This window comes from Salmo trutta, chromosome 14 (genome assembly GCF_901001165.1).
Source record: "Salmo trutta chromosome 14, fSalTru1.1, whole genome shotgun sequence".
NCBI lineage: Eukaryota > Metazoa > Chordata > Actinopteri > Salmoniformes > Salmonidae > Salmo > Salmo trutta.
The window spans coordinates 57,328,360-57,351,878 of NC_042970.1; the positions used below are offsets into that span (position 1 = coordinate 57,328,360).

A 23,519-nucleotide genomic window follows, 5' to 3' on the forward strand; every position below is an offset into this window, starting at 1 on the left:
GCTCCTCTTTCGGGCGGCGATATTCCCCAGCTTGACTCCATGGTCCCTTTCCGTCCAGTAATTCCTCTCATGTCCAGGAATCCTGAACCCTCTGCTCCTTCCTCTCACGCTGCTTGGTCCGTTTATGGTGGGTGAATCTGTAACGGCCGTCGTCAAAATGAGACCAAGGTGCAGCGGAGGATATGTTCATCTTGAAAGACTTTAATGGACTAAATGAACACTTACAAAATAAACCAAAAATGACCAAAAACGGGTTCTGTCAGGTTGTAAAACTAAACAGAAAACATTCAGCCACAAACCCCAAAGGAAAAACAGGCTGCCTATGTATGACTCTCAATCAGCAACAACGATATACAGCTGTTCCTGATTGAGAGCCATACCCGGCCGAAACAAAGTAATACACCAACATAGAAAACGGCTGCAATTTTTGCAACCCTTATTACTAGCCTGTTCAACCTCTCTTTTAGAAAGAGAGGGTCCAGATTGTCTAGCCCAGCTGATTTGTATGGGTCCAGATTTTGCAGCTTTTTCAGAACATCAGCTATCTGGATTTGAGTGAAGGAGAAGTGGAGGGGGGGCTTGGGCAAGTTGCTGCGGGGGGTGCAGAGCTGTTGGGGTAGCCAAGTGGAAACCATTGCCAGCCGTAGAGAAATGCTTATTGAAATTCTCAATTATCGTAGATTTATCGGTGGTGATGGTGACAGTGTTTCCTAGCCTCAGAGCAGTGGGCAGCTGGGAGGAGGTGCTCTTTTTCTCCATGGACTTTACAGTATCCCAAAACCTTTGGGAATTTGGGTTATATGCAAAAACTTCCATTTTTCAAACATATTACTATTTTACACAATTTTAAAGACAAGACTCTCCTTTATCTATCCACATTGTCCGATTTCAAAAAGGCTTTACAACGAAAGCAAAACATTAGATTATGTCAGGAGAGTACCCAGCCAGAAATAATCACACACCCATTTTTCAAGCTAGCATATAATGTCACAAAAACCAAAACCACAGCTAAATGCAGCACTAACCTTTGATGATCTTCATCAGATGACACTCCTAGGACATTATGTTATACAATACATGCATGTTTTGTTCAATCAAGTTCATATTTATATAAAAAAACAGCTTTTTACATTAGCATGTTTTGTTCAGAACTAGCATACCCACCGAAAACTTCCGGTGAATTTACTAAATTACTCACGATAAACGTTCACGAAAAACATAACAATTATTTTAAGAATTATAGATACAGAACTCCTTTATTCAATCGCTATGTCCGATTTTAAAATAGCTTTTCGGCAACAGCACATTTTGCAATATTCTGAGTAGATAGCTCGCCATCACGGGCTAGCTATTTTGACAACCACCAAGTTTGGCACTCACCAAACTCAGATTTACTATAAGAAAAATTGGATTACCTTTGCTGTTCTTCGTCAGAATGCACTCCCAGTACTTCTACTTCAATAACAAATGTTGGTTTGGTTCAAAATAATCCACAGTTATGTTCAAATATCCTCTGTTTTGTTCGTGCGTTCAAGACACTATTCGAACGGTAACGAAGGATGACGCGCCCGGCGCGTATCGTGACAAAAAATGTCTAAATATTCCATTACCGTACTTCGAAGCATGTCCACCGCTGTTTAAAATCAATTTTTATGCGATTTTTCTCGTAAAAAAGCGATAATATTCCGACCGGGAAACCCTGTTTTCGTTCAAAGACTGAAAATCTAAAATGGACTCTTCACGTGCACGCACGCCCCCGTCTCATTGTTCTCAGATCGACCACTTACCAAATGCGCTACTGTTTTTCAGCCATGGCCTGCAAAGTCCTCATTCAACGTTCTGCCGCCTTCTGAGAGCCTATGGGAGCCGTAGGAAGTGTCACGTTACAGCAGAGATCCTCAGTTTTCAAGAAAGAGAGTGTAGAAGGCCAAGAAATGGTCAGAGAGGGCACTTCCTGTACAGAATCTTCTCAGGTTTTTGCCTGCCATATGAGTTCTGTTATACTCACAGACACCATTCAAACAGTTTTAGAAACTTTAGGGTGTTTTCCATCCAAATCAATCAATTATATGCATATTCTAGTTTCTGGGCAGTAGTAATAACCAGATTAAATCGGGTACGTTTTTTATCCGGCCGTGCAAATACTGCCCCCTACCCTAGAAATGTTTCATTGTCAAAAGAGAGTTACCCCAAGAGAAAGTTTTATTGGAACTCAGTATTCAAGACCCAGATTGGAAAAAAGCATGGTTAATGCCTTGCATGTTTTGTATACCAAACAGGGCTAGAGAGGTCCATTAGAAGGTGCTACATTATTTACACTGTGTACAAAACATTAGGAACACCTACTCTTTCCATGGCGTAGACTGACCAGGTGAATCCAGGTGAAAGCTATGATCCCTTATTGATGTCACCTGTTAAATCCACTTTTATCAGTATAGATGAAGGGGGAGGAGACAGGTTAAAGAAGGATTTTTGAGCCTTAATGGACTGATATATAGATCAAGAAATATACAGATAGTTCAAAGGATGCAGTCAGTGATATGGTAGGGTGGGGGCAAGGGTGTATATCCCAGATTTAAATGTCAGAGTATGTAAGCGGTCAACTGATTTTAACTGATTGTGTCAGTGTATGCGGCCGAGTTGATGGCCGTGATTATAGGTTTGAGATGGGTGGAGGAGGTGAAACCCCTCCGAGTGGTGATTTGCTCTGATTCTGCTGCAGTGTTGAGTAGTGTGAAGACGGGCTGGTCTGATAGGGGAGACTTGTTTGTGGAGATGATGGTGCTGTTAAAGGGATTGGAGAGGATGAGAGTGGTGGTAAGCTTTTGCTGGGTTCCTGCCCATGTGGGTGTGGAGGGTAATGAGAAGGCTGATGTGGTGGCTAAGAGTGCATGAGGAGAGGGGTTAGATATTCAGGTCCCGTTGGGCCGCAGGGAAGTCAAGTCCTTGATCTGGGCAAAAGGGCTCGATCTTTGGCAAAGGGAGTAGGATGGTAGTAGTAAGGGGAGACAATTTTATCGCATCCACCGGTCAGTTAAGGAAGAGGTGGGGAGTATGGGATGTAGGAGAGGAAGCTGTGTCGAGTAGACTACAGTTTTGGCACACAGGTTTGAATGTCACGTTGTTGATAATAGAGAGACATGAAACAGGTCTGTGTGAGTGTTTAGTGGAGGAAGGGAGAGATTGTGTGACAGGGTTAGAGAGGCTGGATGGGGTTTGGGTGGTGTAGTGGGGGCAGGGAAGTGTTGTCCAGGGCTCTATTTTACTTTCTTAGAGGAACCGGACTAATGAAGACAATTGAATGTAGGTAGGCCGTGACTGGCCTCACAATCCAGTACAGTAGTTGGTAGTGTATGCACTTTAAAAGTTGGATGCGGTCCGCCAACCCAATCTAGAAGAAGACATGGATTGTGTATGTGTGCAATTCAGAGGGTGAATGGGCAAGACAAAATATTTAAGTGTCTTTGAATGGGGTATGGTGGTAGGTGCCAGGCACACCGGTTTGCTAGATGTTTCACGCTCAACAGTTTACTGTGTGTATCAAGAATGGTCTACCACCCAAAGGACATCCAGCCAACTTCACACAACTGTGGGAAGCATTGGAGTCAACATGGGCCCGCATCCCTTTGGAATGCTTTCGACGCCTTGTTTTAGTCCATGCCTGATGAATTGAGGTGTTTGAGGGCAAAAGGGGTGTAACTCAATATTAGGAAATTGTTCTTAATGTTGTGTACACTCAGTGTATATCCAACAAACGCCTCTATTTAGAAGTAGTTTTTTTTATCAATGTAATATCCAAATTCTTGGATCTTGCTGTATATTTCTCAAATACGCAGCGTAGTCTAGTGGTTAGAGCGTTGGACTAGTAACTGAAAGGTTGCAAGATCAAATCCCCGAGCTGACAAGGTACAAGTCTCGTTCTGCCCCTGAACAAGGCAGTTAACCCACTGTTCCTAGGCTGTCATTGAAAATAAAATGTGCCTAGTTAAATAAAGGTAAAATATATATATATATATTTAAATAAGTCTGTTTAAACCTTACCTTGAGCAAAAAAAAAAAAGAGTTTAACATTGATAAGAAGCTAGATTTTATTGTTAATTTCAATACTGAGTAAATTCAAGATATGTACATTTCCCAAGAACCCAGATTTCAAGCCTTCCCCTATGAATTTGTAGCTTTTAAATTACTTCTGTTACTATGCAATTTGAAGGATCTGTACTGTTGAACATTATAATGCAACATTTTATGTATGTCTTTTTTATTTAATTTAAAATTGTGTACGGTGGTTTTGATGTGTTCTTGCCTGAATTGAATATTGTATTGTCTATTTATTGTTACAAAAAAGAAAAGCTACACAAGCAGAGAGAGAAGAGCAAGAGAGGAGGACGCGCCATATAATAAAGATCTGTTTGTTAACAGATATTTCGGTAAGGACCAAATAAAAACACAGCAGACAAATGCAATTACAGAGACCGTAATAATGAAATGGTTGTTACAGATTAGTGAAAATACAAACCTGCAGTTAGACATTGGGTGACTATAGCGTTAGCTAGAAGGGCTAGCTAGCTATATATTTATTTGGGGGGGGCATTTGAGATGTTCGGCCTGCCCAAATGTGGTAACGTTAGCTAACCATGTGTTTAGCGAACAACAGGCTATATCACTCATGTATTACGTTATGCTTTTCGTGAGATTTAGAAATGTGGGAACTAGCTAGCTAGCTAAACATTTGGGTTTGCTATTCTCGTGTTTTGCTAGGTAGCTACTAGTCTGAATAACTACGTTGAAGGGCAATTGTTCTGTCTTTAGCCAATGATGCTAGCTAGCTACCCATCTTGCTAATTAACTAGCTAGCTTCTAGGTCGGAGAAGGGGTTTTCATTGCAGGACCAACGCCATATTGGCTGTCTGCTCTTAATATCAATCCAACTAACGTTAGCTAGCTAGCACGACGCCCTTGCTAGAGTAATGTGGTGCACATCCAAATGGATAGTGGCAAAAATGTTGAAATGGCTGGATATAATTTGTCTGTGGTCTCTTCCTATAGCCTTGCAGAATTTGCTGTCTTTCTACAGCCCTTCAGATTTGGAAACCTCTTGTACTGTGACAGACTGAGCTTTTAGCTACGTTATTGGCAAATGTGTTTTACGTTGAAGTCTCGGATAAGGTGTTTTCATTGCAGGCTGTCTGCTCTTAATACCAATCTAACGTTAGCTAGCAAGCACGACCCCCTTGCTCGAGTAATGTGGTACACATCCAAATGGATAGTGGCAAAAATGTTGAAATGGCTGGATATAATTTGTCTGTGGTCTCTTCCTGTAGCCTTGCAGAATTTGCTGTCTTTCTGCAGCCCTTCACATTTGGAAACCGCTTTAGTACTGTGACAGACTGAGCTTTTAGCTACGTTATTGGCAAATGCGTTTTACAATGAAGTCTCGTTCATGTTGACAGTGCCCATGCAATTCCATTGCTATTTCATCTATATATTTGTCATGACCAGAGAATGTCGGACAACAACCATGGATTGGGTAGTCCAGGGGTGTATTCATTACGTCTTGCAGTGGAAAACGGTCACCGTTTAAGAATCAAACGAAACGGGGAGGGACCTACCTGAATTTGTCCAATAGAAACTCGTTTTAGTTGGAAACGGTTTCTGTTTGGAGTGAACGATTTCTGTTGCAAAAGTTTTACAACGGTATAACCAGCAGGGGTATAACCATTAGACCAAACATGGTTGTAATGCACAAATTGAATCATTGAATTCATAAATTGAATTTATATTTCATGATTTGAAACTGAATTGAATGAATATTGCATTCAGGTTTAAAATGTGATTTCAAATTGAATATTTATATATACTGCTCAAAAAAATAAAGGGAACACTTAAACAACACATCCTAGATCTGAATGAAATAAATAATCTTATTAAATACTTTTTTCTTTACATAGTTGAATGTGCTGACAACAAAATCACACAAAAATAATCAATGGAAATCCAATTTATCAACCCATGGAGGTCTGGATTTGGAGTCACACAAAATTAAAGTGGAAAACCACACTACAGGCTGATCCAACTTTGATGTAATGTCCTTAAAACAAGTCAAAATGAGGCTCAGTAGTGTGCATGGCCTCCACGTGCCTGTATGACCTCCCTACAACGCCTGGGCATGCTCCTGATGAGGTGGCGGATGGTCTCCTGAGGGATCTCCTCCCAGACCTGGACTAAAGCATCCGCCAACTCCTGGACAGTCTGTGGTGCAACGTGGCGTTGGTGGATGGAGCGAGACATGATGTCCCAGATGTGCTCAATTGGATTCAGGTCTGGGGAACGGGCGGGCCAGGCCATAGCATCAATGCCTTCCTCTTGCAGGAACTGCTGACACACTCCAGCCACATGAGGTCTAGCATTGTCTTGCATTAGGAGGAACCCAGGGCCAACCGCACCAGCATATGGTCTCACAAGGGGTCTGAGGATCTCATCTCGGTACTTAATGGCAGTCAGGCTACCTCTGGCGAGCACATGGAGGGCTCTGCGGCACCCCAAAGAAATGCCACCCCACACCATGACTGACCCACCGCCAAACCGGTCATGCTGGAGGATGTTGCAGACAGCAGAACGTTCTCCACGGCGCCTCCAGACTCTGTCACGTCTGTCACGTGCTCAGTGTGAACCTGCTTTCATCTGTGAAGAGCACAGGGCGCCAGTGGCGAATTTGCCAATGTTGGTGTTCTCTGGCAAATGCCAAACGTCCTGCACGGTGTTGGGCTGTAAGCACAACCCCCACTTGTGGACGTCGGGCCCTCATACCACCCTCACGGAGTCTGTTTCTGACCGTTTGAGCAGACACATGCACATTTGTGGCCTGCTGGAGGTCATTTTGCAGGGCTCTGGCAGTGCTCCTCCAGCTCCTCCTTGCACAAAGGCGGAGGTAGCGGTCCTGCTGCTGGGTTGTTGCCCTCCTACGGCCTCCTCCACGTCTCCTGATGTACTGGCCTGTCTCCTGGTAGCGCCTCCATGCTCTGGACACTACGCTGACAGACACAGCAAACCTTCTTGCCACAGCTCGCATTGATGTGCCATCCTGGATGAGCTGCACTACCTGAGCCACTTGTGTGGGTTGTAGACTCCGTCTCATGCTACCACTAGAGTGAAAGCACCGCCAGCATTCAAAAGTGACCAAAACATCAGCCAGGAAGCATAGGAACTGAGAAGTGGTCTGTGGTCCCCACCTGCAGAACCACTCCTTTATTGGGGGTGTCTTGCGAATTGCCTATAATTTCCACCTGTTGTCTATTCCATTTGCACAACAGCATGTGAAATTTATTGTCAATCAGTGTTGCTTCCTAAGTGGACAGTTTGATTTCACAGAAGTGTGATTGACTTGGAGTTACATTGTGTTGTTTAACTGTTCCCTTTATTTTTTTGAGCAGTGTATTTTGAATATTTATATACCATATATATGGTAGATTGCATTCATTGTCTTGATCAAGTTTACAAACTATCATTTAAGTTGATCAAAGTTTCATAATTTCAGATTCAAAACCAGAGACAACACCCTGGTACTTTGCCAGCCAGGATAGGTAAAGGAGCACGTATCGGATCAAACTGTCTATGGTAAACAACAGCTTCTGGTGGTTTCTGAAGCCAATGTGGCATGATGACCACAGGCATCGCAAGGATATTATAGAAGGGAGTGGCACAAAAAAAACGTTTCACTCCATATTTAATCTTGTGACTGACTGGGTTCGAACCAGGTCTCCTGCATGTCACAAGACTGTGTTGGCCCACTTGGCAAAAGCCTGTAGGGACAAGTTCAGGAAGTTAATGTAAAGGACGACTCGCTGCTTTCTTATTGAGTACTGTTTCCCCCTGATTCAGCTCATATCGAGACTCGAACTCAGGACCTCTGCCTCGCAAACACATGTGACTGCCCTCTTGAAGAGTTCCAACCCCCCGCACTGTTGAAAAGGTCCTTCAATCCAGATATACAGTCCCCATTCATACAGCCAGCTGGGTTCTCAGTACATCGCTCAGACAGGAATAAAGAACTCTCCGGGAAGAAGGAAGGTGGTGTATGTTTCATGATTAACTACTCATAATGTGATTGTGATAACGTACAGGAACTCAAGTCTTTTTGTTCCCTCAACCTAGAATACCTCACAATCAAATGCCGACCGTATTACCTCTGGAGAATTCTCTTCGGTTATAGTCACAGCCGTGTTAATTCCCCCTCAAGCCGATACCACGATGGCCCTCAAGGAATTACACTGGACTTTGTGCAAACTGGAAACCACATATCCTGAGGCTGCATTTATGTAGCTGGGGATTTTAACTAAGCAAATTTGACACTTCAAAGCATTGCCTATAGTACTTGCACATCAGACTGGGATATGTTCCAGGTAGCCTATGAGAATAACATTGGCGTATACAGTGACTGAGTTCACCAGGAAGTGTATAGGGGATGTGGTTCCCACTGTGACTATTAAAATCGACGCAAACCAAAAACGGTGGATAGGTGACAGCATTCGCGCAAAACCTAAAGCGCAAAACACCGCATTTAACCACAGCAAGGTGACTGGGAATATGGTTGAATACAAACTGTAGTTATGCCCTCCGTAAGGCAAGCAAACAGGCAAAATGTCGGTACAGAGACAGTGGAGTAGCAATTCAATGGCTCAGACACGATACTTATATGGCAGATTACTAATGGAAAATCAGCCAAGACACAGACACCGGCGTCTTGCTCCCGGACAAGCTAAACACCTTTGCCCGCTTTGAGGATAACACAGTGCCAACGACACAGCCCACTCCCAAGGACTGGGGGCTCTCGTTCTCCGTGGCCAATGTGAGTAAGACATTTAAGCGTGTTAACCCCCGCAAGGCTGCCGGCCCAGACGGCATCCCTAGCCAAGTCCTCAGAGCATGCGCAGACCAGCTGGCAGGAGTGTTTACCGACATTTTCAATCTCTCCCTATCCCAGTCTGCTGTTCCTACTTGCTTCAAGATGTCCACCATTGTTCCTGTACCTAAGAAAGCAAAGGTGAACTAAAGGACTATAGCTAAGCCTTCAACACAATAGTACCCTCCAAGCTCATCATTACCTCGGGGCCTTGGGTCTGAACCCTGCCCTGTGCAACTGGGTCCTGGACCTCCTGATGGACTGACCCCAGGTGGTGAAGGTAGGAAAAAACAACACCACCACTGCTGATCCTCAACACAGGGGCCCCACAAGGGTGAGTGCTCAGCCCCCTCCTGTACTCCCTGTTCACCCATGCACGCCTCCAACTCAATCATCGAGTTTGCAGACAACACAACAGTAGTAGGCCTGATTACCAACAATAAAAAAATGACGAGACAGCCTAACAGGGAGGAGGTGAGGCCCTGGCGGAGTGGTGCCAGGAAAATAACCTCAACGTCAACAATACAAAGGAGCTGACCGTGTATTTCAGGAAACAGCAGAGGGAGCATGCCTCTATCCACATCGATGGGACCGCAGTGAAGGTGAAAAGCTTCAAGTTCCTCTGTGTACACATCGCTGACAATCTGAAATGGTCCACCAAATCAAAGTTTATTTGTCACATGCGCCGAATACAACAGGTGTAGACCTTACAGTGAAATGCTCACTTACAGGCTCTAACCAATAGTGCAAAAAAGGAATTAGGTGAACAATAGGTAAGTAAAGAAATATGTGCATGTACAGTGAGGGGAAAAAAGTATTTGATCCCCTGCTGATTTTGTACGTTTGCCCACTGACAAAGAAATGATCAGTCTATAATTTTAATGTTAGGTTTATTTGAACAGTGAGAGACAGAATAACAACAAAAGAATCCAGAAAACGCATGTCAAAAATGTTATAAATTGATTTGCATTTTAATGAGGGAAATAAGTATTTGACCACCTCTCAATCAGAAATATTTATGGCTCCCAGGTGTCTTTTATACAGGTAACGAGCTGAGATTAGGAGCACACTCTTAAAGGGAGTGCTCCTAATCTCAGTTTGTTACCTGTATAAAAGACACCTGTCCACAGAAGCAATCAGTCAATCAGATTCCAAACTCTCCACCATGGCCAAGACCAAAGAGCTCTCCAAGGATGTCAGGGACAAGATTGTAGACCTACACAAGGCTGGAATAGGCTACAAGACCACCGCCAAGCAGCTTGGTGAGAAGGTGACAACATTTGGTGCGATTATTGGCAAATGGAAGAAACACAAAAGAACTGTCAATATCCCTCGGCCTGGGGCTCCATGCAAGATCTCACCTCGTGGAGTTGCAATGATCATGAGAACGGTGAGGAATCAGCCCAGAACTACACGGGAGGATCTTGTCAATGATCTCAAGACAGCTGGGACCATAGTCACCAAGAAAACAATTGGTAACACTACGCCGTGAAGGACTGAAATCCTGCAGCGCCCGCAAGGTCCCCCTGCTCAAGAATACATATACATGCCCGTCTGAAGTTTGCCAATGAACATCTGAATGACTCAGAGGACAACTGGTGAAAGTGTTGTGGTCAGATGAGACCAAAATGGAGCTCTTTGACATCAACTCAACTCGCCGTGTTTGGAGGAGGAGGAATGCTGCCTATGACCCCAAGAACACCATCTCCACCGTCAAACATGGAGGTGGAAACATTATGCTTTGGGGGTGTTTTTCTGCTAAGGGGACATGACAACTTCACCGCATCAAAGGGACGATGGACGTGGCCATGTACCGTCAAATCTTGGGTGAGAACCTCCTTCCCTCAGCCAGGGCATTGAAAATGGGTCGTGGATGGGTATTCCAGCATGACAATGACCCAAAACACAGGGCCAAGGCAACAAAAGAAGTGGCTCAAGAAGAAGCACATTAAGGTCCTGGAGTGGCCGAGCCAGTCTCCAGACCTTAATCCCATAGAAAATCTGCGGAGGGAGCTGAAGGTTCGAGTTGCCAAACGTCAGCCTCGAAACCATAATGACTTGGAGAAGATCTGCAAAGAGGAGTGGGACAAAATCCCTCCTGAGATGTGTGCAAACCCGGTGGCCAACTACAAGAAACGTCTGACCTCTGATTGCCAACAAGGGTTTTGCCACCAAGTACTAAGTCATGTTTTGCAGAGGGGTCAAATACTTATTTCCCTCATTAAAATGCAAATCATTTTATAACATTTTTGACATGCGTTTTTCTGGATTTTTTTTGTTGTTATTCTGTCTCTCACTGTTCAAATAAACCTACCATTAAAATTATAGACTGATCATTTCTTTGTAAGTGGGCAAACGTACAAAATCAGCAGGGGATCAAATACTTTTTTCCCCCACTGTACATGAATGTATAGTTAAAGTGACAATGCATATATGATAAACAGAGAGTAGCATCAGTGTAAAAGAGGGGTTGGGGGGTACACAATGCAAATAGTCCAGCTTGACATTTGTTTACCTGTTCAGGAGTCTTATGGCTTGGGGGTAAAAACTGTTGAAGCCTTTTTGTCCTAGACTTGGCACTCCGGTACTGCTTGCCATGCGGTAGTAGAGAGAACAGTCTATGACTGGGGTGGCTGGGGTCTTTGACAATTTTTAGGGCCTTCCTCTGACACCGCCTGGTATAGAGGTCCTGGATGGCAGGCAGCTTAGCCCCAGTGATGTACTGGGCTGTACGCACTACCCTCTGTAGTGTCTTGCGGTCGGGGGCCGAGTAATTGCCGGACCAGGCAGTGATGCAACCAGTCATGATGCTCTCGATGTTGCAGCTGTAGAACCTTTTCAGGACCTCAGGACCCATGCCAAATCTTTTTAGTTTCCTGAGGGGGAATAGGCTTTGTTGTGCCCTCTTCACGACCGTCTTGGTTTGTTTTTGGCCATTCTAGTTTGTTGATGTGGACACCAAGGAACTTGAAGCTCTCAACCTGCTCCTGTACAGCCCCGTTGATGAGAATGGGGGCGTGCTCGGCCCTCCTTTTCCTTAGTCCACAATCATGTCCTTTAGTTTTGGTTACGTTGAGGGATAGGTTGTTATTCTGGCACCACCCGGACAGGTCTCTGACCTCCTCCCTATAGGCTGTCTCGTCGGTGATTAGGCCTACCACTGTTGTGTCGTCTGCAAACTTAATGATGGCTGAAGGCAATAAACAACTTATATCGATGCCACTTATCTGATAGAAAACGGCCTAAGTCAAACATTTATTCTAGTTTCAAAATCGACTAAAGTGTAAATAGGATAATTTTGGTCATAAAGTCAGTCTCGTCCCAAAAAATTTTTTAAAGGGAGTTTGTCATGACTTGAGGGTTTGGTTTTGATTTCAACAAGGCTAACTTGCCCACTAACACGGGATACACACTGCTGCGCACTATCCAATCCTACCGCAGAACACACATACAGTGAGACAGACCTGCCCAGCAGTGCAACGGATCAGAGTTTGTTTACATAAGACATGTCACACCTTGGCTTGAAGTAAAATTGCACGACTAAAACTTCCTCTGCAAAAACGTCAACTCAAGAAATCTGTAATTTATTTAATCTTAGATTGACTATTTTGAGTAAATGATACTGGCATTGTTTGGCCTCAAATTATGCTTAAAACTATGATTTTGATATCTTGGATGGCCAGTCATTGCATCAATAGCCATCTATGAATTTGAAAGTGGTTATATTTCTCCAGGCCTTTTCCTCAGTTTTTACCCAAAATAGAGGCGAGGTGCCGCTTTGTTATTGTTTCAACTGCGGATTGCCATGTTAAGATGGCTAGGTGGGACAACCACAGTTGACCTCACTTATTGTCCATTGTTGCTGATGTGGACCATGTTGTCAGGTGCTTTCACAGGAGTGAGCATTGTCCCCTGTATGTTTTGTGGAAAGATTCCCACACAATTGAGATATTGTAGTGTGCTGAAGCTTTGAGTTCACACATATGCAGGTGGTTGTTTTTTCTCTAGCATTTTGCATACAAAATAAGGAATATGCGAGGCTACATTTTAGTGTAGGCCCAGGCTTACGTTTTTCATGGGGCAGGGTCTGAATACAATCCTCAGTGCGAGACTGATGACGCAGCAGACCTGATTTTAGGTTTGTCCGTAGTATGTTCAGGTATTAGGCTTCAGAGTCTCTTGATAGTCATGATCAGATGATGTGTTTGGTGGGAGATGAGAATCAGTCTTCCAACTGACCGGTTCATTACCATATTACTATACCTTATTTACATATGTAGGCCATATAGTTGACATCATTTTACATAAAACACTTTAGAAATAAGTAAGGATAAGCTATCGTGGGAAACTTGAGCAATGAAATACAAGTTTTCAATGGCATGGATGTTTATTTAACTCTTATGGATTTCTGTGATGAATGAAATGTATTTTCATGCTTGATGTCAACATGAGAAATTATGAGATGCATAATCTTTGTGGAATTGTGCGTAGATTGATAAGGTAAAACAAATATTTGATCAATTTTAGAATAAGGCTGTAACGTAACAGTTCAAGGGGTCTGAATACTTTCCGAATGCACTGTATATATTGGAAACAATTTTAAATGTAGTGGAAGCTGCTGAGGGGAGGACGGCTCATAGTAATGGCTGGAACGGAGCAAATGGAATGGTATATACCATTCCTCTAATTCCGCTCCAGCCATTACCACAAGCCCGTCCTTCCCAATTAAGGTGCCACCAACCTCCTGTGGTAGGAGCCCAAACTTCTATGCCAAGGATGAATTGTTGTTCAATATTTTGTTAGCCAGTAGATTATGTCCTCCTGCCTTGGTCTAGGCTCTGAGATTAAAAAGGTTTAGGGCTCCCTGTGGCTCAGTTGGTAGAGCATGGTGTTTGCAATGCCAGCATGGGGTGTGCAACGCCAGGGTTGTGGGTTCGATTCCCACGGGGGGCCAGTACAAAAAAAAAAATGCATGAAATGAAATGTATGCATTCACTACTGTAAGTCGCTCTGGATAAGAGCGCCTGCTAAATGACTAAAATGTAAATGTAAATGAAATATATTAGTGAATGGCTTTTTAACGAGGCAGCCGTTTGAAAGAGTTTGTGCTCTAATTGTTGAAGCCAATTTACTTCATTTCTCCTGATGCAAAACAAAAGCTGATATGGGGTTGAATCAAGTGTTTTGTACATGTTGTTCACTAAGGATGCCTACATTTGCCTGCTTTTTGCTCATGTTTTTGCTTCCATTTCCTATTGTTTTGTTAGTCAAGAATTGAATTAAATTGCTTGCTGTCAGGATTGGCTTGTATATCCCGTGCCACAGTTTTAACGAAGCACCATTATTACAGGTAAGCTTGTGAATATGTCCTCAACAGGCTAATTCAACTGACTTCCAGTCCAACCCCCACAACTTTCTGTCTGCTCTTCATGGTTTTTACCAGTAATTATTAGCTTTGTTGGGCTATATTCATTGGCCTTATTGATTCCTTTTTGGGCTAGTGTCCCTTTTGGGATAGTGTATTGTGGAAACCTCTGAAGGTGAGCAGAGCTAAGAATGACCTACCAAGGTATGAGTGGTATAGAGGAAGAGCATGGTATGTTGGTGGCTTTCTTTGACAAGATACCACATTATCCACAAGCCCCAAGTAAATGTCTCCACTTCATGACCTGATCTCCTTCTGTTGACCACATTTTCTACTTGATTTTTAATAGGTTGTTTTGGCCAACACCTGCACTGAACAATGCTTGAGACTTGAGCCTACACATAGGCTAATTGTCTTGCACCTTTAGTGTTTTAATGTTATGCATTTATGTGATAACACATGGCCTAATTTTTCTGATCCTCTCAGAATTTTAAACAATTAATTCAATTTTTATTAGCCGAATACAACAGGTGTAGGTAGACCTTAGTGAAATGATTACTTACAGTAGGGGGAAAAAGTATTTGATCCCCTGCTGATTTTGTACGTTTGCCCACTTACAAAGAAATGATCAGTCTATAATTTTAATGGTAGGTTTATTTGAACAGTGAGAGACAGAATAACAAAAAAATCCAGAAAAACGCATGTCAAAAATGTTATAAAATGATTTGCATTTTAATGAGGGAAATTAGTATTTGACAACTCTGCAAAACATGACTTAGTACTTGGTGGTAAAACCCTTGTTGGCAATCAGAGGTCAGACGTTTCTTGTAGTTGACCACCAGGTTTTCACACATCTCAGGAGGGATTTTGTCCCACTCCTCTTTGCAGATCTTCTCCAAGTCATTAAGGTTTCGAGGCTGACGTTTGGCAACTCGAACCTTCAGCTCCCTCCACAGATTTTCTATGGGATTAAGGTCTGGAGACTGGCTCGGCCACTCCAGGACCTTAATGTGCTTCTTCTTGAGCCACTCCTTTTGTTGCCTTGGCCCTGTGTTTTGGGTCATTGTCATGCTGGAATACCCATCCACGACCCATTTTCAATGCCCTGGCTGAGGGAAGGAGGTTCTCACCCAAGATTTGACGGTACATGGCCCCGTCCATCGTCCCTTTGATGCGGTGAAGTTGTCATGTCCCCTTAGCAGAAAAACACCCCAAAGCATAATGTTTCCACCTCCATGTTTGACGGTGGAGATGGTGTTCTTGGGGTCATAGGCAGCATTCCTCCTCCTCCAAACACGGCGAGTTGAGTTGATGTCAAAGAGCTCCATTTTGGTCTCATCTGACCACAACACTTTCACCAGTTGTCCTCTGAGTCATTCAGATGTTCATTGGCAAACTTCAGACGGGCATGTATATATATATATTCTTGAGCAGGGGGACCTTGCGGGCGCTGCAGGATTTCAGTCCTTCACGGCGTAGTGTGTTACCAATTGTTTTCTTGGTGACTATGGTCCCAGCTGCCTTGAGATCATTGACAAGATCCTCCCGTGTAGTTCTGGGTTGATTCCTCACCGTTCTCATGATCATTGCAACTCCACGAGGTGTGGTCTTGCATGGAGCCCCAGGCCGAGGGACATTGACAGTTCTTTTGTGTTTCTTCCATTTGCCAATAATCGTACCAAATGTTGTCACCTTCTCACCAAGCTGCTTGGCGATGGTCTTGTAGCCCATTCCAGCCTTGTGTAGGTCTACAATCTTGTCCCTGACATCCTTGGAGAGCTCTTTGGTCTTGGCCATGGTGGAGAGTTTGGAATCTGATTGATTGATTGCTTCTGTGGACAGGTGTCTTTTTTACAGGTAACAAGCTGCGGTTAGGAGCACTCCCTTTAAGAGTATGATCCTAATCTCAGCTCGTTACCTGTATAAAAGACACCTGGGAGCCAGAAATCTTTCTGATTGAGAGGGGGTCAAATACTTATTTCCCTCATTAAAATGCTAATCAATTTATAACATTTCTGACATGCGTTTTTCTGGATATTTTTGTTGTTAGTCTATCTCTCACTGTTTAAATAAACCTACCATTACAATTATAGACTGATCCTTTCTTTGTCAGTGGGCAAACGTACAAAATCAGCAGGGGATCAAATACTTTTTTCCCCCACTGTACAAGCCCTTAACCAACAATGCAGTTAAGAAAAATAAGTGTTAAGTAAAAAATGTAAATAACATAGTTAAAGAGCAGCAGTAAAATAACAGTAGCGAGGCTATATACAGGGGGTACCGGTACAGAGTCAGTGTGCGGGGGCATAGGTTAATTGAGGTAATATGTACATGTAGGTAGAGTTAGTGACTATGCATAGATAATAACCAGAGTACCAGCAGCATAAAAGAGGGGGTGGGGGGACAATACAAATAGTCTGGGTCGCCATTTGATTAGCTGTTCAGGAGTCTTATGTCTTGGGGGTAGAAGCTGTTAAGAAGTCTTTTGGACCTAGACTTGGCGCTCCGGTACCACTTGCCGTGCGGTAGCAGAGAGAACAGTCTATGACTCGGGTGGTTGTAGTCTGACTATTTTTAGGGCCCTATGAAATCCGCTTAGTTTTTCCCAAATTCAATTTTTTTCTATTTTTATTTGAATTGTGTGTTTTACAATTTATGCTTATTTTATCATCAAAAAGAGTGTCTAATAATGTGAATGAATAAAACATCAACAATTTAATAAGATAACAGTATATTTGTGATGATGCAATACAACATTGCACTATTTTTTTTATCAAGGCAAGTGCTTCAATACAGTTCTAAGTGTTTCATTATAAACAAAAAAAAGTCATGCAGGAATCTAGGCAACAATGCAGCATGCGATAGTCAAAACCTAGAGTTATACTTATGTACAAAAAAACACATTGCATTCATTGTTTTTTTTGTCAAAGAAAGTGTTTCATTGTAAATGGAAAGAAAATAAAAAAAGATTCAGGCAATGATGCAGCAATAGGCAAAACCTATGGAACTACCTTATGAGCTCCTATGTCTGTCCATTGTAAGTTTTCCATCTATCACAGACATCTCCATTGAAGTACATGATTGTCAGCCTATTTGTGTTGAGCTCAGTGAGTGCCTCTCGCTTGTCTGTGAGTAGAGTCTTGTATTTGCTGAAACTCCTCTCACAGTCGACTGAGCTGACTGGGAAGTAGATGTAGGGCACTGCCACTTCTGCAACTCTTGGGAATCTCGCACTCAGGCCCCTCCAGTAATCAGAAAGCTCCAAAGCAGGTGAGGGCTCCCTGGACACACAAAGCTGATAGGCAATCCATTCTTCACTGAGCTCTGTTGATGGGCTTGCGATGGGTTTCAGTTGTTTGTAAGCTTCAATCTGCTTTTCCATGGCTGGAGCCTGCATAGGATCGAACAGCCTAGCCAGCCGGTAGTCCTCTCTGGCTGGATGTGTGTCCCAGTGCTGAGAACTTTGTGAAGGCCAAGTGGAATGCATCATGGAGATGGTCAAGTACCTCCCTCCTCTCTCCAATCCCTATCTTTCTCAATAGTTCATCTGTCTTGGCACCATACCAACATGTTTTTGCCATTCCATTCACTAGGTAAGAGCCTAGATCCTCCATGACATTGTATGCAGACACTGCTGTGGGACGGTGGGTTCCTTCCAGGATTGACAGAGCTGTCATCAGTTTGGAGCAGCCCTCTGAGATGGTTAGCTTAACAGTGAGAGCCTGCACCTTCTCTGTTTCCAGCTTGCTGAGGATGTTTGACTGCCTGGGATGAGGACTTTTCTGCCAACAAAAACTCTGTACAGATGAACATGCTCTGCATGGTACTTCACTGCCTCAAACCAGCTATTCCATCTGGAGCTCAATGTTTCAGGAGGAGCCTTGGCCTACACAAACTCCTTCATAATGAGGAAGCTTACCCATCTTCTGTTTCTGGCAGGCTTCTTGAAGAAGACCGATCTCATCCATGTCACAAGTGATGCAACTTCAGAGAAGTATTTGAAGTGCTGCCAGGTCTCACACACCAGATTGATGACATGGCAGAGACAGGTTACATGAACACTGTTGGGCATCACTCCTTTCAGAACCTCCTTGCATGCCTTCAGGCAGTAGGAGGCATTATCTGTGACCACTGCCCAGGCATCATTCAGGTTCAGATCGTTGCTGTGGAGGGAGGCTAGTATAGATTGGGAAAACGTTGAGTAGTTGCATCTGTCCATGAAAATGACATCCACCAGAAAGTACTGGTTTTCAACACCTGCAATGAAACATAAGGGAAAAGTTCAATTATGTTTTAACCTAAAATAATATCGTGACATAAGTGTTATTTAAATGTCAAGTGTAAACACAATATAGATACAGTGACAGTTAGCTAGATGGCGAGGCAGACAGCTGCTAACATTATGCATCGCTATATTTCACCATGATAGCTCGTCGTTTGGAATATCACAATTTGCATGCGGACAATTCACATTGCAGAATGTAAATTGCAACGGTATATTAATAGGCTGTTAACTCACCTATGACGATGTTTAGAACGCTTCAATCCCTTGCATCTGTCTCGTCAACAACCACCGCCAACTCATATGTTGGTCGAACACACGGGGCAGGTGAGTTTGACAGAGGCTGCTCTTATTTTCAGGCAACGCTTCACTAAAAACGGCTGTAGCTTTCTTAGCTTTTCTAAGGGGATGTCAGACTCGGCGCACACAGCCACAAAGTCCTGAATAGATTGTCTTGAATCTGCTTATGCGCTTGCACTAGTAATGGTCATTTGAAGAGGCATGCTCTGGCTAACACTGTGCTTTTCCTTGTTTTTCACATGGGCTTTAGACTAAGTGGTCATAACACTTATTTTTACGGGTCCAATAAATAGTAAGTTAAGCTGTTTTGCAAATTCTCTCATCGCCTGACTCATAGTCCTTTGGGTATTGCTCTGCTCTGAATTTAGGGGTTGGGGTCGAATTCTTTTGTGTTTTTGACGACTCTCAGATGGCCTCTTCGACATGTTTCTCAAAGTGATAGTAAGTTGTGGTGACGTAAGGGTCCCATGCCCCCCTCTCAAAACACCCCAATCGAAAACTGATTTATTTCTCTAGGCCTACTCGTCTAACTTTACAATTATTAAATCCTTTTGGTTACTACAATTAGGCCTAATTTAGATTTTATTTCATTTCAATATTCCACATTTTACATGTTTTTATTACCAAATTCTGCGATTCCGTCCGTGTTTTCCACATCATGGAAGTCATAGGGCCTTCCTCTGACACCGCTGGTATAGAGGTCCTGGATGGCAGGAAGCTTGGCCCCAGTGATGTACTGGGCCGTACACACCCTCTGTAGTGCCTTGCTGTCGGTGGCGGAGCAGTTGCCATACCATGCAGTGATGCTCTCGATGGTGCAGCTGTAGAACCTTTTGAGGATCTGAGGACCCATGCCAAATCTTTTCAGTCGGGAATAGGCTTTATCGTGCCCTGTTCACGACTGTCTTGGTGTGTTTGGACCATGATAGTTTGTTGGTGATGTGGACACCAAGGACCTTGAAGCTCTCAACCTGCTCCACTACAGCCCCGTCGATGAGAATGGGGGCGTGCTCGGTCCTCCTTTTCTTGTAGTCCACAATCATCTAATTTGTCTTGATCACGTTGAGGGAGAGGTTGATATCCTGGCACCATATGGCCAGATCTCTGACCTCCTCCCTATAGGCTGTCTCATCGTTGTCGGTGATCAGGCCTACCACTGTTGTATCGTTGGCAAACTTAATGATGGTGTTAGAGTCGTGCCTGGCCATGCAGTCATGGGTGAACAGGGAGTACTGCGTGGCAGATGTGTTTTTACCTACCCTTACCACCTGGGGTCGGCCTGTCAGGAAGTCCAGGATCCAGTTGCAGAGAGAGGTGTTTAGTCCCAGGGTCCTTAGCTTAGTGGTGAGCTTTGAGGGCACTATGGTGTTGAATGCTGAGCTGTAGTCAATAAATAGCATCGTCATGTAGGTGTTCCTTTTGTCCAGGTGGGAAAGGGCAGTGTGGAGTGCAATAGAGATTGCATCTGTAGTTGCGGTATGCAAATTGGAGTGGGTCTAGTGTTTCTGGGATAATGATGTTGATGTGAGCTATGACCAGCCTTTTAAAGCACTTCATGGCTACAGACGTGAGTGCTATGGGTCGGTATTCATTTAGGAAGGTTCTTGGGCACAGAGACTATGGTGGTCTGCTTAACATGTTGGTATTACAGACTCAGTCAGGGACAGGTTGAAAGTGTCAGTGAAGTGCATGCTCGGAGTACACGTCCTGGTAATCCGTCTGGCCCCGCGGCCTGAATGTTGACCTGTTTAAAGGTCTTCGGCTACGGAAAGCATGGTCACACAGTCGTCCGGAACAGCTGATGCTGTCATGCATTCTTCAGTGTTGCTTTCCTCGAAGCGAGCATAGAAGTAATTTAGCTTGTCTGGTAAGCTTGTGTCACTGGGCAGCTCGCGGCTGTGCTTCCCTTTGTAGTCTAATAGTTTGCAAGCCTTGCCACATCCGACGAGCATCTGAGCCGGTGTAGTTTGATTCAATCATAGTCTTGTGTAGACACTCTACCCTTTAGCTCAATGCGGATGTTGCCAATAATCCATGGCTTCTGGTTTTGGTATGTACGTACGGTCACTGTGGGAACAATGTTATCGATGCACTTATTGATGAAGCCAGTGTGGTGTACTCCTCAATGTCATCGGAAGAATCCCAGAATATATTCCAGTGTGCTTGCCAAACAGTCCTGTAGTTTAGCATCTGCTTCATCTGACCACTTTTTTTTGACCGAGTCACTGGTGCTTCCTGCTTTAGATTTAGCTTGTAAGCAGGAATCAGGAGGATAGAATTATAGTCAGATTTGCAAAATGGAGGGCGAGAGAGCTTTGTACGCATCTATGTGTGTGGAGTAAAGGTGGTCTAGAGTTATTTTCCTCTGGTTGCACATTTAACATGCTGGTAGAAATGAGGTCAAACGGATTTAAGTTTCCTTGCATTCAAGTCCCCGGCCACTAGGGGCGCCGCCTGTTTGCTTGTGGCCGTATACAGTTCATTGAGTGCGGACTTAGTGGTTTGTGGTGGTAAATAGACAGCTATGAAAAATATAGATAAACTCTCTTGGTAAATAGTATGGTCTGCAGCTTATCATGAGATAAATGCATTTGTTTGTGTTTACCAGTTGCTACTGAGATGAGTGTCATCCAATGGCTTAGGGATACTGCATTGCAATTATATCAAATTGGCACGTCTATATTTTAAAGGTTGAGTAAGTAAGATTTTCATCCACAAATGTACCTACATTTATATTGTAAATAGTTTATAATTAGTGAACGCCAGAATGTAGTTATTTTGTTAGATACTTCTCCTTATTAGCTGAGATCAGATTTTCTCAAAGCCATTTTAGTTGTCGTGCTAAATGTTTGTTTGTTCCCAATCTAGCATAGAACCATGCGAAATTGTAACGCTACGCTGACATTGTCTCCCAACTCTCCGTGACTTCCCTTGGCAACCCCTCCCCTAACCCTTAATAAATAACTCTAAACTACAACTTAATTGCTAGATTCAAGATGGTGTAGTCAGATAAAGCAATGAAAGTCGACTTCAAAATGTGGTTTAGTTTTATTAGTATTTGCATCTGTTGTTGGTAAGTAATGCACCCTGTAAGCTTCTAAAACGACTTACTCAACCTTTTAAATTCATGCCCCTTCCACCTGAAATGTATTGGACATGGGCCTAATTATGTATCAGATTGATCAATTGGAAGTTGAGCTATACAGTGCATTTGGGAAGTATTTAGAACACTTGACTTTTTCCCCAAAAAGTTACGTTACGGCCTTATTCTAAAATGTATTACATTTTATTTTTTATTAAATCTGCACACAATACCTCATAACGAAGCAAAAACTGTTTTTTAGCAATTTTAGCAAAAGTATAATACATAAAATACTTATCACATGTACATAAGTATTCAGACCCTTAACTCTGTACTTGTTGAAGCACCTTTGGTAGCGATTACAGCCTCGAGTCTTCTTGGGTATGACGCTACAAGCTTGGCACACCTGTATTTGGGGAGTTTCTCCCATTCTTCTCTGCAGATCCTCTCAAGCTCTGTCAGGTTGAATGGGGAGCGTCACTGCACAGCTATTTTCAGGTCTTCCCAGAGGTGTTCGATCGGGCTCTGGCTGGGCCACTCAAGGACATTCAGAGACTTCCACTCCTGCTTTGTCTTGGCTGTGTGCTTAGGGTCGTTGTCCTGTTGGAAGGTGAACCTTCAACCCAGTCTGAGGTCCTGAGCGCTCTGGAGCAGGTTTTCGTCAAGGCTCTCTCTGTACTTTGCTCCGTTCATCTTTCCCTCAATCCTGACTAGTCTCCCAGTCCCTGTCACTGAAAAACATCCCCACAGTATGATGCTGCCACCACGCTTCACCATAAGGATGGTGCCAAGTTTCCTTCAGACTTGACGCTTGGCATTTAGGCCAAAGAGTTCAATCTTGGTTTCATCAGACCAGAGAATCTTGTTTCCCATGGTCTGAGTCCTTTAGGTGCCTTTTGGAAAACTCCAAGCGGGGTGGCATTTACTAAGGAGTGGTTTCCGTCTGGCCATTCTACCACAAAGGTCTGATTGGTGGAGTGCTGCAGAGATGGTTGTTTTTCTGGAAGGTTCTCCCATCTCCACAGAGGAACTCTGGAGATCTGTCAGAGTGACCATCGGGTTCTTGGTCACCTCCCTGACCAAGGCCTTCTCCCCTGATTTGCGCAGTTTGGCCGGATGGCCAGCTGTAGGAAGAGTCTTGGTTGCTCCAAACTTCTTCCATTTAAGAACGATGGAGGCCACTGCTCTGACATGCACTGTCAACTGTGGGACCTTACAGTTGAAGTCGGAAGTTCACATACACCTCAGCCAAATACATTTAAACTCAGTTTCACAATTCCTGACATTAAATCCTAGTAAAAATTCCCTGTCTTAGGTCAGTTAGGATCAGCACTTTATTTTAAGAATGTGAAATGTCAGAATAATAGTAGAGTGATTTTATTTCAGCTTTTATTTCGTTCTTCACATTCCCAGTGGGTCAGAAGTTTGCATTCACAATTAGTATTTGGCAGCATTGCCTTTAAATTGTTTAACTTCGGTCAAACGTTTCAGGTAGCCTTCCACAAGCTTCCCACAATAAGTTGGGTGAATTTTGGCCCATTCCTCCTGACAGATGTGGTGTAACTGAGTCGGGTTTGTAGGCATCCTTGCT

At 43.6% G+C, this 23,519-nt stretch overlaps 2 protein-coding genes across 2 annotated transcripts in view; both read left to right on the forward strand.

Annotated features, from left to right (window-relative positions):
- Window positions 1-4,355: 4,355 nt before the first annotated feature.
- Window positions 4,356-23,519, forward strand: part of LOC115208430 (RNA-binding protein 12-like) — a 28,501-nt gene continuing 9,337 nt past the window's right edge. Inside the window, 1 exon segment of the mRNA XM_029776489.1 lies at window positions 4,356-4,427. The gene's annotated coding sequence lies outside the window, so the exon portion shown is untranslated.
- The window catches only part of LOC115208429 (RNA-binding protein 12), a 47,732-nt gene continuing 28,578 nt past the window's right edge, over window positions 4,366-23,519 (forward strand). Inside the window, exon 1 of the mRNA XM_029776488.1 lies at window positions 4,366-4,427. The gene's annotated coding sequence lies outside the window, so the exon portion shown is untranslated. The remainder of the gene's footprint in view (window positions 4,428-23,519) is intronic.